This window comes from Neoarius graeffei, chromosome 4 (assembly GCF_027579695.1).
Source record: "Neoarius graeffei isolate fNeoGra1 chromosome 4, fNeoGra1.pri, whole genome shotgun sequence".
Classification (NCBI taxonomy): domain Eukaryota; kingdom Metazoa; phylum Chordata; class Actinopteri; order Siluriformes; family Ariidae; genus Neoarius; species Neoarius graeffei.
Window position 1 is genome coordinate 40,248,516 of NC_083572.1, and position 16,951 is coordinate 40,265,466.

Here is a 16,951-nt window from a genome sequence, read left to right on the forward strand (position 1 = left end):
CTGGGTTTTCCCTGTTTGAATTGCTGTATGGGCACAAGTCCCTTGGCGTCTGAGACATCATTAGAGAAAATTGGGAGGCGGGGCCTTCACAAAGCAAAAATGAAATTCAGAATGTTCTTGACCTGATACCAAAACTCAATGCACTGAGTCACATAACCCAGGAGAATTTGCTACAGGCTGAAGAACATCAATCTCGTCTGTACAATAGAGGGGAATGGCTAAGGGAATTTGCACCGGCAGATAAAGTACTCATTTTACTGCCCACCTCAAGCTCAAAATTACTCACCAAGTGGCAAGGGCCCTTTGAGGTCACATGATGAATTGGGGAGGTCGACTATGAGGTCAAATGTCCAGATAGAGGTGACACATGTCAAATTTACCACCTCAGTCTCCTGAAACTGTGCAGAGAGGAGTTCCTGTGCAATAGTAGTTCCAGAGAGGGTAGAGCTGAGGCCTAAGGTAAGTCTAAAAATTGTGACCCAATTCACCCCAGTCCTCTGTGGAGACCACCTCTCACCATCCCAGAGATCTCAGGCCATTAGGTTGCAGGAGGAATTCTGCTATGTGTTCTTGCCCCTCCCTGGTCACACTGACCTCATACAACACCACACTGAGACTCCCCCAGTGGTGGTGATGCACAGCCACCTGTATTGACTCCCCAAGCACAAGAAAAACATCGTTTAGGATGAACTCCAGGCTATGCTTAGGATGGGGGTAATTGAGGAGTCGCATAGCGACTGGAGCAGCCCAATGGTCTTGGTTCCCAGTGGTTTTGGTCGGTCCGGTTCTGTGTGGACAATAGAAAAGTCAATGTGGTGTCTAAATTTGACATATATCTAATGTCTCGCATTGATGAACTGCTCGATCGGTTAGGCGCAGCTCACTTTTACTTGACACTGGATTTAACAAAGGGATATTGGCAGATCCCCTTGACTCCATTATCCAGTGAGAAAATGGCCTTTTACACTCCATTTGGTTTCCACCAATTTGTCACCCTTCCTTTCGGGTTGTTAGGGGCCCCAGCGATGTTTCGGCATCTCATTGACCGACTTCTCCATCCCCACAATGTGTATGCAGCGGCCTACTTTGATGACAATCATCTATAGTAGTGATTGAGAGTGTCATCTACAACATCTCCGAGCAGTCCTGAGGTCGCTGATGTGCACTGGGCTCACAGCAAACCTGAAAAAGTGTGCAATTGGACAGGTGGAAGTACAGTACCGGGGCTTCCATTTGGGTCATGGGCAGGTGCATCCCCAAATTGATAAGACTGCAGTGATTGGGGCCTGCCTGAGCCCTAAGACCAAAAAGGAAGTGAGGCAGTTCCTGGGGCTGGCTGACTATTATAGGCAGTTCATGCCTAACTTTTTGGACATCATCAGCCTCTGACTGACCTCACTAAAAAGAGGGTACCAGATCCGGTCCAGTGGACAGAGCCGTGCCAACAGGCCTTTACCCAAGTAAAAGCTGCACTGTGTGTGGGGCCACTTTTATACTCCCCTGACTTCTCTCTCCCTTTTGTTTTGCAGACTGACATGTTGGACAGAGGGCTGGGGACCATTCTGTCTCAAACAGTGGTGGGAGAGGAGCGCCTTGTGCTGTACATCAGCCGCAAGCTCTCCATGTGAGAGATGAAGTACAGCACCATTGAGAAAGAGTGCTTGTCCATTAAGTGGGTGGTCCTCACCCTCTGTTATTACCTACTGGGACATCCTTTCACCCTCTGCTTGGATCACGCCCCACTCCAGTGGCTCCATTGCATGAAGGATGCCAATGCGCGGATCACCCATTAGTATCTGGCCCTGCAGCCGTTTAAGTTTGAGGTGGTCCAGAGGCCGGGCGCGCAGATGGTGGTAGCAGACTACCTCTCCCGGCAGGGGAGGAGTCAGCTGCAGGCTGGATGGCTCCCTGGTCTGAGTCGGGTGGTGGGGGTATGCAACAGCAGGGGCATGGTCAAGTGTCGGTTTGTGAATGGAAAGCAAAGTCGGGGAGGTGAGTGGCAAAGTGGAAGCATCTGTTGTTGATTAATGTGCTGTGTCTGTGTGTTTGTGTGCAGTGATGGGGAGCAGATAAAAGGGTGAGAGGAACAGAGAGAGGTGCTTTTTCCCCTAGCTGGAATCACACCTGTTCATTGTGTGGTGCTGTGTCAATTCTTCCGTTTAGACCACTGAAAAGCATTCTTTTGTTTTGGTTTGCGGCATAAATAAAACAGAAAGTGAATCTGAACCCGCCTGTCTATTCAGCATCCACCCCTGTCAGGGATCCATTACAGTAGCATTGAACATTAATAGTACATTCCCAGATGCGCAAGCTACCCATGAAATGTGCACTAATGCCCTCCATACCATTACAGATGCTGGCTTTTCAACTGTGCGCTGATAACCAGCCAGATGGTCCCTCTCCTCTTTAGCCCAGAGGATGTGGTGTCCATGATTTCCAAAAAGAATTTCAAATTTCGATTCATCAGACCACAGTATGGTCATAGCCAGCTATGAGGCCACCGAGGTCTGGACTTCGGTCATTTTTAAGAGCTGAAAATACATTTGTGCACTAAATATTCAACTGGATAAAAAAATAAAGAATAACATTAAAATGTCTCCGTAAAAAGTGCATTGTTAATTATGTTAAACGTTGATTCTGTCTTCTGTGTCTGTTTCGTGCATGCGGCTCTGAGACCAAGAACACAAAAATGAATGAGTGTGAGACTCGGGGGAGTGAACGCAGTGCAGTAGACACATCAGCGCACTTTCATGAAGCTGTTAAATTTACATTTTCGAAGCAGCGCAGTTGTAGCCTACCTTGTTTGTGATTTTAAAAATAAATCATTCGATAAGCCAAAGCAATAGAGTGGAAAGTTTCAACTTATGTTTGCCTTGGATAACTTTGCCTAAAACATGGTGGTGTATACTGATTTTTTTCCCCATTTTTTTTTTTTTTTGTGTAGGTGTAACGGATGCCAGATTGTTAATGTATCTTAGTTACATAGGCTACATGGTTAGGGTATCTTTTGTCCTCATTGCTTGGGCCAGATCAAACCATTAAACAAGCTTAAATTATTCTTACTCTTGCCACATACATGATTTTTTTCAAAACTGATGATATTCAGTTCAAACACCATTAAAAGTAAGTTCAGGAATAGATCTCGTGTGACGTGTAATTCACCCCTCATTTAAATATGTCGAAAATTTTTCGGACCTCGGTGATTTTAAAATGCTGGCTACAGCCCTGGACCACAGGACAGTTTTCCACTTCACTTCAGTCCAATGTAAATGAGCTTGAGCCCTGAGAAGGTGTGGTGTTTCATATATTGTTTATATCTGGTTTTAACTTGCATTTGTGGTTGGAATGATGAACTGTGTTCACAGACAATGGTTTTATGAAGTGTTCCTCAGCCCATGCAGCTATTTCCATGACAGAATCATATCTGTTTTTAACATACCGTAGTGTTGCCTGAGGGCCTGAAGATCATAGGCCTCCAAGGTTGGTTTTCACCCTTGTCCCTTGTGCATAGAGATTTCTCCAGATTCTCTGACTCTTTTAGTGATATTATGTACCATAGATGATGGGATCCCCAAATTCTTTGCAATTTTACATTGAGGAACGTTATTCTTAAATTGTTGCACTGTTTGCCCATGCAGTCTTTCACAGAGCAGTGAACCCATCCTCATCTTTACTTCTGAGAGACTCTGGGGGATTTTTTTTTTTTTTAAATCCCCAGTCATGTTACTGGCCTGTTGCCAATTAACCTAATTAGTTTTGTTTTTAAGATTACACAACTTTTCCAGTCTTTGTTGCCCTGTCCCAGCTTTTGTGAAACATGTTGCTGACATCAAATTCAAAATAAGCATATCTCATCATCTCTAGCCGCTTTATCCTTCTACAGGGTCGCAGGCAAGCTGGAGCCTATCCCAGCTGACTACGGGCGAAAGGCGGGGTACACCCTGGACAAGTCGCCAGGTCATCACAGGGCTGACACATAGACACAGACAACCATTCACACCTATGGTCAATTTAGAGTCACCAGTTAACCTAACCTGCATGTCTTTGGACTGTGGGGGAAACCGGAGCACCCAGAGGAAACCCACACGGACAACATGCAAACTCTGCACAGAAAGGCCCTCGCTGGCCATGGGGCTTGAACCTGGACCTTCTTGCTGTGAGACGACAGCGCTAACCACTACACCACCGTGCCGCCAAAATGAGCATATTTTTTTTTAATTAATAATGAACTAACTAGGGCGGCACGGTGGTGTAGTGGTTAGCGCTGTCACCTCACAGCAAGAAGGTCCGGGTTCGAGCCCCGTGGCTGGCGAGGGCCTTTCTGTGCGGAGTTTGTATGTTCTCCCCGTGTCCGTGTGGGTTTCCTCCAGGTGCTCCGGTTTCCCCCACAGTCCAGAGACATGCAGGTTAGGTTAACTGGTGACTCTAAATTGACCGTAGGTGTGAATGTGAGTGTGAATGGTTGTCTGCGTCTATGTGTCAGCCCTGTGATGACCTGGCGACTTGTCCAGGGTGTACCCCGCCTTTCGCCTGTAGTCAGCTGGGATAGGCTCCAGCTTGCCTGCGACCCTGTAGAACAGGATAAAGAGGCTAGAGGTAATGAGAGATGAGAACTAACTAACTAACTAACTAACTAACTAAATAAATAAATAAATAAATAAATAAATAAAATTTCTCAGTCTCAACATTTTATATGTTATCTTTGTACTATTTTCAATGAAATATAGGGATTCCATTATTTGAAAATTCCATTCTGTTTTTATTTACATTTGACACAGCATCCCAACATTTTTGGAATTGGCATTGTAGTTCAGATATTGATTACATATAATTGTACCTGACTGAACTGGAAATTCACAGGAAAGTAGGAAGACAACAGCAGCTGTGTTTAAACACTTTTCTTCTGATTGGTTCGATGAGGATTTTGGAAAATTGTATTTTTGTCTCTCTTTGTGCACATAGGTCACAATCACCAGCAAATTAATAAATTCATTTTTACTGTATGGTGTAGCACTTACAAAGGAACAGCACAGTTCAGTTGCTTTGGCTAATAACCTAGTTCAATGGAAAACTCTTGTTTTTTTTCACCTGGGCCCTATTTTCCCATCTCTTTGGGTCCAAATATTTACTCGGGACAAAAATGATTGAAATCAGTCCAATATTTAGTTAGAATGCAATAACTGGCAGCCACAAAGTGGCTATATAATGTAATTCTACAGAGCAATCATTCATGTCAAAGTAAACCACTTGTTAATGTTTACAAAAGTTCCTTTCCATGTTGTCAGACACTTATTCATATTACTGTAATCAGTTAAATATTTTGGCATTACTTTGGAAATAGACTTCTTAGCAAATTCTGCATGACATCTTTTGTAAACATCAGAAAACAGCCCTGTGTAATAATTGACCACAGGCATTGAATGGACTGCTGCATCAGAGACCAGAAGAAGAGAAAGGTAAAACAATGACTATAGAAACAGTCATTTTTGATGGTTTCTTTACACTGGTTGAGGTAAACAGACACAGGTGTATCACTGTAGTTATCTTTTCCATGTTGTCAGACACTTCTAATAACATTATGAGCCTGTCAGTGGCAAAAAACAAGTGGTTTACTTTGACATGATTGATTGCCCTGTTGAATTCCATTGTATAGCCATTATCAGTTATGTCACTCTAACTCAATAATGAACTGATTCCAATAGTTTTTGTCCCTTTGGACCCAAAGAGATGGGAAAATAGGGCCCAGATTAAAGAAAATCCTGGCGTTTACCTTTAAGTGACCATATCTCTCTGGATCTTGTGGCTGGATTTGTGCTAAAAGCAAACTAGACAAAACATGCTGTGAGGTTAGAAGCAGTGTACTACAAATAGGGTACATTGGGATTAATTGCTATTGGCAGCTGATGGTGGGAGACTGGAAGTGGCTGCATCAGCTCAGAGCAGAGGATTAGTTGGCATCAAAACAGAATAAACCACAAATTGGATACAGTTACATGACATGCCAGAGGATAAACAATGTGATGAAGCCACTGGTGGATACTGATCAGTCTGACCTCACATGAACTTTGCTTGGCTGTAGCTAAATAAATTGTGAATTTAAGGAGTTTTAGTGTTGCTGACTGCTTGGATTTAGCAATGTATTGATAGAAAATGCCCATTATGAGCTGAAAGACAACTGTGATCTTCATGCCAAAATATTATGTTTTCTAGCATTACCATTGCAGTTAGCATTTTCTTCCAGTGTCCACACAGGATCTCCAGTTTCCTCCCACCTCCCCATAACATGGATGTAGGTGGACTGCCTATGCTAAATTGCTTGTAGGTGTGAATGCATTTGTGCATAGTGCTCTGTGATAGATTCTCATGATGTCCCATTCTCACCTCCCCGTCAGTGTTCCCAGGCTAGGCTCCACTGTGGCCTTAGGCCCACTTGATTACTGCAATGGCCTTTTCACAGGCCTGCCAAAAAAGACCATCAAACGACTTCAGCTGGTTCAAAATGCAGCGGCTAGGGTTCTCACACGAACAAAAAGAACAGAGCACATTACCCCAATTCTAAGGTCCCTTCACTGGCTTCCAGTAAGCTACAGAATTGACTTTAAAGCATTGCTGCTGGTGTACAAATCTCTAAATGGTACAGGGCCCAATTACCTCTCTGATATGTTGCAGCGGCCTAACCCAATCAGATCTACCAGATTGCAGCAGAAAAATTTACTGTTAAAACCTGTTGTTAAAACAAAGTGTGGTGAAGCAGCTTTTAGCTACTATGCAGTACAGCTATGGAACCAACTGCCAGAGGACATTAAAAATGCTCCTGCTGTTGGCAGCTTCAAATCTAGGTTAAAGACCAAGCTGTTTTCAGATGCTTTCTGTTAAATAATTAATATTTTTACATTTTTTATAATCTTTACTTTCTCTGCATGTTTTAAATTTACTTTAATTTTATTCTATTTTATTCTGCTGGTTTCATTTTCTTTTTCTCCTTTTTTCTTTTTGGCATTTTATTATTTTATTTCTACTGTTGTTTAATTCTTATTATTTTCTTTTAATTCTTTTAATTAATTGTTTTAGATTAAAAATAAAATTATTTTATGTAATTGTATTTCTCTATTGTTTACTGTTTTTGTTTTTGCTTCTGTAAAGCACATTGAACTGCCATTGTGTATGAAATGTGCTATATAAATCAGGGCTTTGAACCGGTTCAAGGAACGAAAACGAAAACCGGGAACTTTTTCTATTTCACATGGAACAGAAACGAAACCAGGAACTTTATTATTTTTTATGTTCCGGAACAGAAACGCTTATTAAAAATAATGGTAACCGGTTAATACCGGTTTTTATTTCGTTCCTCAAAGTTTCTGTAGCCTATACAAATAGTCATTCTTCTCCTGCGCAAGTTTCTATGACCCGCTGGGGTTCACTTCCTGTGTGACGTTCGCTGATTGAATGGAGAGAGCGGGAAGGTGGACTGCCATCACGTCTCCATTACTGAGTGTCTGAGCAAAGAAGAGCCTGAACGATGCAACCTCCCTATTGGCTGTTTGTAAAAATGTATCAGTTGTTGCCCTTCCCACGGGAATCATCGCGCGCTCGAGAGACGAGACCTGACGAGTTAGTTCGTTGGTAGCAGAACAAAATGTCTGGACACAAATCGGGTTTTCAGAAAAGGAAAGAAAATAAACGGAGGGTCGAAAATACAAAACGAGTTTTAAGGTAGGACAAATGGTTACTTTTCTGAGGCAGCCCGCCGTGGCTGCAGGCTTTCAGTTGCGTCATTGAATGGTTCCTTTTCTGAGGCAGCCCGCCATGGCTGCAGGCTTTCAGTTCCGTCATTGAATGGTTCCTTTTCTGAGGCAGCCCGCCGTGGCTGCCTGCAGGCTGATTTATTATAGCCCATTTAGTTAAAATAGTTGATATAAAATGGTTATAGTTATGTGATGGTTGTCCTGATTTAGACTGGTTTTTTTGGGGGGGGTTGCGCGATGTTGCACCCGGGTCCAGATTAGGGCAGAACCGGCCCTGGCTACATTTCAGCTGTAGTTTATGTATGTATGTACTTGCATAGATGTGTACTTCCAATATGGCGCCTAACAAAATCTCGCGGTGCGGTGACGTCATGCGGTAGCCCTCTATAGGGCCTGACTAGCCTTTGGTAACACACTAAACGAATTATCTTTCATTTTTGGCACTTTTTCTGTTTGTGTAGATGGGAAGACATACTGAGTATCCAAATCACCAACATTTGAAATAATAATTGTTTTGAATTATTTCTTGTCTTATTTAATGAAGGTTGTATTAGAATTAGCCTACATTTGGCTTAAGCTGGATGAGACAGAGACATAATTTTATAGCCATTTGTTAAACAGCTGACAGGGAACGTAATTAACCGTTCCGGGAACGAAATTTTTTTGTTCTAACCGGTTCGGGAACGTCTATTTAATGGTGGAACCCAAAACCGGAAACGTTAAAATTCCGTTTCTGTTCAGAACGAACCAATAGGAAAAAAATTCCGGTTCAAAGCCCTGATATAAATAAACTTGCCTTGCCTTGCCTTTACACAGGGACGGTCTGAAACAAAAACGCAAAAGTCCATTTTCGTTCTCACTTTTTTCCGCGTCTACACAACCGTTTTCAAGGAGGAAATCTGCGTCTATACGGTGATGCATAAATGTGTGGAATTCAATTGGATGTGCATGCCAGGCGGCGAGGTGGTGCTGTGAAAGACCTCCGCTATGTCTGCACGCATGCGCAACATCTTCCGTCTTGTCTGATCTGCACATCTGCGCCGCGAAAACTTTGACTACTCTGCCTATGGCTACTTGTGAGGTTGCCAGAGCAGCTTGAAGGTCCATTGGATCGATGTAATCAGACATGCTGTAGCCGTTCTATATGAGTGGGTGGAGCACAGAGGACGGCAGGACAGAGATCAGGTTTACAAATAGGCTTTACTGCCACACTTTTCAGTCGAACAATATTTTTAAACCAACAGACACACACGCAACCGGCGTCTAGCTTGGGGATGAGCTTCTCTGCTCTCCCTCTTTAAATAGGGCGCGGTCACTGGGAAGACACACAAACACAGGTTAATTGACATCAGGTGTAGTGATTCTGCCACTTACCTTCCCTGACTCCACCCTCCTGTCACAGACCGGCGCTTGACCACGCCCCTGCTGCCACACATGCTCTTACTATGACGTAAACGCGTACCCGACGTGAGCAGATCCGAGCAGAGTTTCGCGTATTGGGTAGTTTAGACGGATATGCAACGGGGGCTGTTTTTAACTTATCCACTCTGGAAGGCGTTTTCAATTTTTTCCGTTTTTCAGCCTCGAAAACGCCGTCCCCGTGTAGACGAAAGGCACTTCCGATAAAATATTTAGTCGTTTTTACCCGACAGCGTCCTCGTGTAAACGGGCCCTTAAAGTGCATATTCTAGACCAATTTCGTTTTTTGTTTTTTTTAATATGAAAGTATGTCCCTTTACACACTCATCCAGAAGGGTAATTTTGCACAAGGCCATCTGTCTACAGCAGAAAAAAATAAAATAACAAAATGCGTCTGGAAAAATCCCAAGGGAGTCTGGAGCCAGATTCGTGACGTCACCTGCGGAAGCGTCAGCAGGCTGCGTGAGCTTGCACAGTTTCAGTGCACAACCTGTGTAGACCAAGCGCTCCCGTTTCTCTCTTTGTCCAGTCTTTTGGAAAACGATGAGTACTAATCTCATCAAGATACACCCTCCTACGATACATCTGTTAACCATTTTAATAATTACACGATAACGTTGAAGAAATTTGCAGAAAACCACCAGGTCGTTTTCTCATAAACAAACCAGCGCTGACGTAGGATTCAGAGGGAGGCGTCCCGCACGCGACATCACGAAAATCAATGTTTGCCGGGAAATCCAAATGGCAAGTTTTTTCAGAGGCAGACCAATTCGCCTCAAATGGCTTGATTTCAACTGAATTTTTCTGGTATTGTGCAAGGTAAAAAAAATTGCACAAAATGCAAAATGTGACAGATATTTGACCAAAGTTTAATATAAAATAGGAGAATTACATTGATATTGCTCCTGAATTTACCCGTGATATGCACTTTAAAGCTAGACAGCCTTTTGATTTCATAAAATTGGTGAAATTTAGTTCCCTGTGAAATTTGGTCATTGTGATATACAGTGGTGCTTGAAAGTTTGTGAATCCTTTAGAATTTTCTATATTTCTGCATAAATATGACCTAAAACAACATCAGATTTTCACACAAGTCCTAAAAGTAGATAAAGAGAACCCAGTTAAACAAATGAGACAAAAATATTATACTTGGTAATTTATTTATTGAGGGAAATGATCCAATATTACATATCTGTGAGTGGCAAAAGTATGTGAACCTCTAGGATTAGCAGTTAATTTGAAGGTGAAATTAGAGTCAGGTGTTCTCAATCAATGGGATGACAATCAGGTGTGAGTGGGCACCCTGTTTTATTTAAAGAACAGGGATCTATCAAAGTCTGATCTTCACAACACATGTTTGTGGAAGTGTATCATGGTATGAACAAAGGAGATTTCTGAGGACCTCAAAAATTGTGACCATCAGCGTTGTTGATGCTCATCAGCCTAGAAAAGGTTACAAAACCATCTCTAAAGACTTTGGACTCCACCAATCCACAGTCAGACAGATTGTGTACAAATGGAGGAAATTAAAGACCATTATTACCCTCCCAGGAGTAGTCGACCAACAAAGATCATTCCAAGAGCAAGGCGTGTAATAGTTGGCAAGGTCACAAAGGACCCCAGGGTAACTTCTAAGCAACTGAAGGCCTCTCTCACATTGGCTAATGTTAATGGTCATGAGTCCACTATCAGGAGAACACTGAACAACAATGGTGTGTATGGCAGGGTTGCAAGGAGAAAGCCACTGCTCTCCAAAAAGAACACTGCTGCTCATCTGCAGTTTACTAAAGATCACATGGATAAGCCAGAAGGCTATTGGAAAAATGTTTTGTGGACAGATGAGACCAAAATAGAACTTTTTGCTTTAAATGAGAAGCGTTATGTTTGGAGAAAGGAAAACACTGCATTCCAGCATAAGAACCTTATCCCATCTGTGAAACATGGTGGCGGTAGTATCATGGTTTGGGCCTGTTTTGCTGCATCTGGACCAGGATGGCTTGCCATCATTGATGGAACAATGAAATTATACCAGCGAATTCTAAAGGAAAATGTCAGGACATCTGTCCATGAACTGAATCTCAAGAGAAGGTGGGTCATGCAGCAAGACAACGACCCTAAGCACACAAGTCGTTCTACCAAAGAATGGTTAAAGAAGAATAAAGTTAATGTTCTGGCATGGCCAAGTCAAAGTCCTGACCTTAATCCAATCGAAATGTTGTGGAAGGACCTGAAGCGAGCAGTTCATGTGAGGCAACCCACCAACATCCCAGAGTTGAAGCTGTTCTGTACGGAGGAACGGGCTAAAATTCCTCCAAGCCGGTGTGCAGGACTGATCAACAGTTACCGCAAACGTTTAGTTGCAGTTATTGCTGTACAAGGGGGTCACACCAGATACTGAAAGCAAAGGTTCACATACTTTTGCCACTCACAGATATATAATATTGGATCATTTTCCTCAAGAAATAAATGACCAAGTATAATATTTTTGTCTCATTTGTTTAACTGGGTTCTCTTTATCTACTTTTAGGACTTGGGTGAAAATCTGATGTTGTTTTAGGTCATATTTATGCAGAAATATAGAAAATTCTAAAGGGTTCACAAACTTTCAAGCACCACTGTATGTTTATTTCTGTAATATCCCAAAAAATAAAACTAAATTAAATTTAAAAAAGAAAACCTAGGCCATTCTGTGGCTGGGAAGTTATTTAATTTGAGGGGCTTCCCTAGCAAATAATGTGAGTGAACTCATTCGCTTTGCCACGTGGCCCTAAATTTATTAATTGTTCTATTAACAAAAAACCTAATAAAATTGGAAGTCTGTCATTTTAATTCAGTAGCTTTCAGTCCACTAAACAAAAATAATTGGGTGTCAGGGAAAATTATTTTTGTGACCTACACTTGAAAAATCTGAAAGGCAGTCTACCTTTAATCTTTGTCACATCAAGCTTTCTATAAAGATGTCTATCAATGTTAGGGTAGAGTAGAAATGTCTTAAATAAAAGGTAGGGCAGACACTGTTCTTGATGATTTGCCAAGATTGGCATTGTCATTCTCAACGCTATACCAAGCTGTTATAGTTTTTCGATATTTCTTTAAACAAGGGTTTGTTTTCATTTCCACTGAGGAATGCAATAGCTCCAAGTTGTTGGTTGATAATATGAACATTTTTGAGTCAGTCCAGATTAGGCAGAGGTAAATGCCACATTAATTATAGTCAGTTATTAATTCCATCCAGCATATACCGGCACTGGAATGACAGGATTACACCTATCCTCCTGTGCTGTGACACACTATGCTCTAAACAGAAACTGCTAGATTTATAGAGCATATATCAAAGGGATTTAATATAGCAAGTAAGAAATAATTACCTACTTCTATTTAAACTGTAGCAATAAAAACAAGCTTTAGTTTATCACATGTGGAAACTCATTCACCAAAAGATGAAAATATGGAATGAAAACCTTGGCCAGAAGAAGAAGGACAGAGCATACAATTTTCAGTGAAGGTTGACAGGACTTTGGTATTTCACTACTCACTCGGTCACTATGGTAACACTCATCTTTCATATCATCTCATTATCTGTAGCTGCTTTATCCTGTTCTACAGGGTCGCAGGCAAGCTGGAGCCTATCCCAGCTGACTACAGGCGAAAGGCGGGGTACACCCTGGACAAGTCGCCAGGTCATCACAGGGCCGACACATAGACACAGACAACCATTCACACTCACATTCACACCTACGGTCAATTTAGAGTCACCAGTTAATCTAACCTGCATGTCTTTGGACTGTGGGGGAAACCAGAGCACCCGGAGGAAACCCACGCAGACACGGGAAGAACATCCAAACTCCACACAGAAAGGCCCTCACTGGCCACGGGGCTCGAACCCAGACCTTCTTGCTGTGAGGCAACAGCGCTAACCACTACACCACCGTGCTGCCCCCACTCATCTTTCACTTTACAAAATGTATTAAACTGTGAAAGGTTGCTTTTTTGTGTGAAAACACATTGCAAACATACATCAATTAAATCAGATGAGCATTAATGAACCTGACTCGAGAAAGGAAGTGGAATAGCTGGTGCAATGGAAAACACCTAATACACAACATTACAGAGGGACTTTTAATTGAGCTGTTAAGTCCTTGATGAGGATTTTATGAAAATCAGCATAAAATAATGAGCTACTTAATTTTTTAAATTTGAATTCAACAGACACAAACAGCATCACAACACTATTTGTTCATATTGCATAAAACCATGCAAAGTGAAAAAGCAATTGAAGGCAATATCATATTTGTACATTATATTGATTCATTGATTTTGTTACCTCCAACAACTTTGTTGGAGTAGGTTACATTTTCACCTCCATTTGTTTGTTTGTCTGTTTACCTGTTCCCAATATAACTCAAAAACTAGTGAATGGATTTTGATGAAATTTTGAGGAAATGTGGGCCATGGGCCAAGGAACAATTGATTCAGTTTTGATGCACATCTAGATATGTATGTGGATTCAGGATGTTTTTGTCTGTTCCCAGTGTAACTCAAAAAGAAATGAATGGATTTTGATGAAATTTGGTGTACAGCTTTAGTATTATCCTAGGTTCAAGTGATTTGATTTTGATGTTGCTAATATGTGGCTTGACAGAGGTGTGCACTCTACCAAGTGCCCTTCTAGTTTAAGACTTGATTATATTTATTCACTTGCAGTAATGTTACTGTTGGTATTTTTTTTATTGCAGAAACTTCAATTTTTTTAAATTGAAGTTTTACATTTTTTCCCACTTTTTAAAGCTGAGATTCACATGAAATCTGCCATCTTTATTGCCATCAAGCAGGATTATTTTTGATTTAATCCTCTCTCACACAGTTACTCTAAATTCTCATGAGGTAAAACGTAATACTCTTGTAGACTGTATTTACTGCACTATTCATTAATCACTTCACTAAGTGCTTTATCATGATCAGGCCCTGGCACAGGAAGGGACTTGATTGCAGTATTACAGTAGTGATAAAAACTAACATTTACAACTAACATAAATAGAAATATAGCTGCAAGCAGCAATGTGGGGGCCAAGCAGCATATGAGCCTAGTCGGAAGGCCAGCAGAATGCACTTGGGCCAGGTAATGCCCTTGTGCAGCTTAGTCCAAAGTAGCTCTCTACCAAGTTTGGGAGAAATTGGTGAAAAATTGAGGGAGGAGAAGCATTTTAATTGATTTTTACAAAATTCAAAATGGCAGAAAATCCTAAAGGCTGACTATGAAGGCATAGGCTGCGATGGATTCGGCTTGAGCCAAGGATTCCAGAGATAGTGGAATTTTGTTTCTAGCCCAAAGGCATCATGAGATATGAGCCAAAAGTCATTTTTCCTAGTTATAGCGCCCCCTAGCAGCCAAGTTGTTCCAAGTTTTTTGGGGACCTTTGTGGTGGCGTCTGGCATAATGCCACCAAGTTTCGTTAAGATAGCCTAAAGGGAGCCGAGATGTGAGCACACATCCTCTTTCGCATCTGTGCAGCCAAATTTGATTGGCTGCCACGGCCAAACCCTTATGAAATTCGAAAATCCGTGTAAGATTCTTGTGCAGCGTCGTAGACAGTTGCTGTCTACCAAGTTTGGGAGAAATTGGTCAAAAACTGAGGGAGAAGAAGCATTTTAATTGATTTCCACATAATTCAAAATGGCGGAAAATCTGCCAGGCGCAATATGACGCCACAGGGCGCGTTGGATTCGGTGTGATCCAACCATTTCAGAGATTCTAAGGTTTTGACGATCAGACGTATGGTTCAAAAGTAACAGGCAGAAATGTACCTGCGACTTTGACCTGTTGGTGGCGCTAGAGAGTTTGAGGTGCTGAGTTGAAATTTGGTAACAAGACCCTTGAGGGAGCCAAGAATCAGTCTGCCAAATTTGAAAACCTCTAGTCATACGGTTCTATGGGGTGCCATCGAATTTCATTGATTTTAACAAAATTCAAAATGTCGGAAAATCCTCAAGTCAGAATATGACGTCATAGAGTCCAATGGATTCAGCTTGAGCCAAGGATTCCTGACATAGTGGAATTTTGTTTCTAGCCAAAACGCATCATGAGATATGAGCCAAAAGACATTTTTCCTAGTTATAGCGCCCCCTAGCAGCCAATTTGTTCCAAATTTTTTGCTGCCCTTTCGGGAGGGGTGGCGCATAATGCCACCAAGTTTTCTTAAGGTACGCCAAAGGGTGGCCGAGAAATGAGCACACTTCCTGTTTTGCATCTGCCAGCCAATTTTGATTGGCTGCCACGGCCAAACGCTTATGAAAGTCTGAAAACTGGGTACGTTTCGTATGCAACTTCGTCCCCAGTTGCCATCTACCAAGTTTGGGAGAAATTGTTCAAAAATTGAGGGAGGAGAAGCATTTTAATTGATTTGCACATAATTCAAAATGGCGGAAAATCTACTGGGTGGAATATGACGAGACAGGGTCCGTTGGATTCCTTTTGACCCAAGCATTCCAGAGATACTAAGATTTTGATGATGAGACGTATGATTCAAAAGTAACAAGCAGAAATGTACCTGCAAATTTGACCTGTTGGTGGCGCTAGAGAGTTTGAGGTGCTGAGTTGAAATTTGGTGAGAAGATCCTTGAGGCAGCCTAGAATCAGTGTGCCAAGTTTAAAAGCCTCTAGTCAGACGGTTCTATGCGTTGCCATAGAATTTCATTGATTTTAACAAAATTCAAAATGGCGGAAAATCCTCAAGTCAGAATATGACGTCATATGGTGCAATGGATTCGTCTTGACCCAAGGATTCCTGACATAGTGGAATTTTGTTTCTAGCCAAAGCGCATCATGAGATATGAGCCAAAAGACATTTTTCCTAGTTATAGCGCCCCCTAGCAGCCAATTTGTTCCAAATTTTTTGCTGCCCTTTGGGGAGGGGTGTTGCATAAAGCCACCAAGTTTTGTTAAGATACGCCAAAGGTTGGCCGAGAAATGAGCACACTTCCTGTTTTGCATCTGCCAGCCAATTTTGATTGGCTGCCACGGCCAAAAGCTTAGGAAATTCTAAAAACCGGGTATGTTTCTTCTGCAGCTTCGTCCCCAGTTGCCATGTACCAAGTTTGGGAGAAATTGGTCAAAAATTGAGGGAGGAGAAGCATTTTAATTGATTTGCACATAATTCAAAATGGCGGAAAATCTACTGGGTGGAATATGACGAGACAGGGCGCGTTGGATTCGTTTTGACCCAAGCATTCCAGGGATCCTAAGATTTTGATGATGAGACGTATGGTTCAAAAGTAACAAGCAGAAATGTACCTGCAACTTTGACCTGTTGGTGGCGCTAGAGAGTTTGAGGTGCTGAGTTGAAATTTGGTGAGAAGATCCTTGAGGCAGCCTAGAATCAGTGTGCCAAGTTTAAAAGCCTCTAGTCAGACGGTTCTATGCGTTGCCATAGAATTTCATTGATTTTAACAAAATTCAAAATGGCGGAAAATCCTCAAGTCAGAATATGACGTCCTATGGTGCAATGGATTCGTCTTGACCCAAGGATTCCAGAGGCAGTGGAATTTTGTTTCTAGCCAAAACGCATCATGAGATATGAGCCAAAAGACATTTTTCCTAGTTACAGCGCCCCCTAGCAGCCAATTTGTTCCAAGTTTTTTGCTGCCCTTTGGGGAGGGGTGCTGCATAATGCCACCAAGTTTTCTTAAGATACGCCAAAGGGTGGCCGAGAAATGAGCACACTTCCTGTTTTGCATCTGCCATCCAATTTTGATTGGCTGCCATGGCCAAACGCTTAGGAAATTCTAAA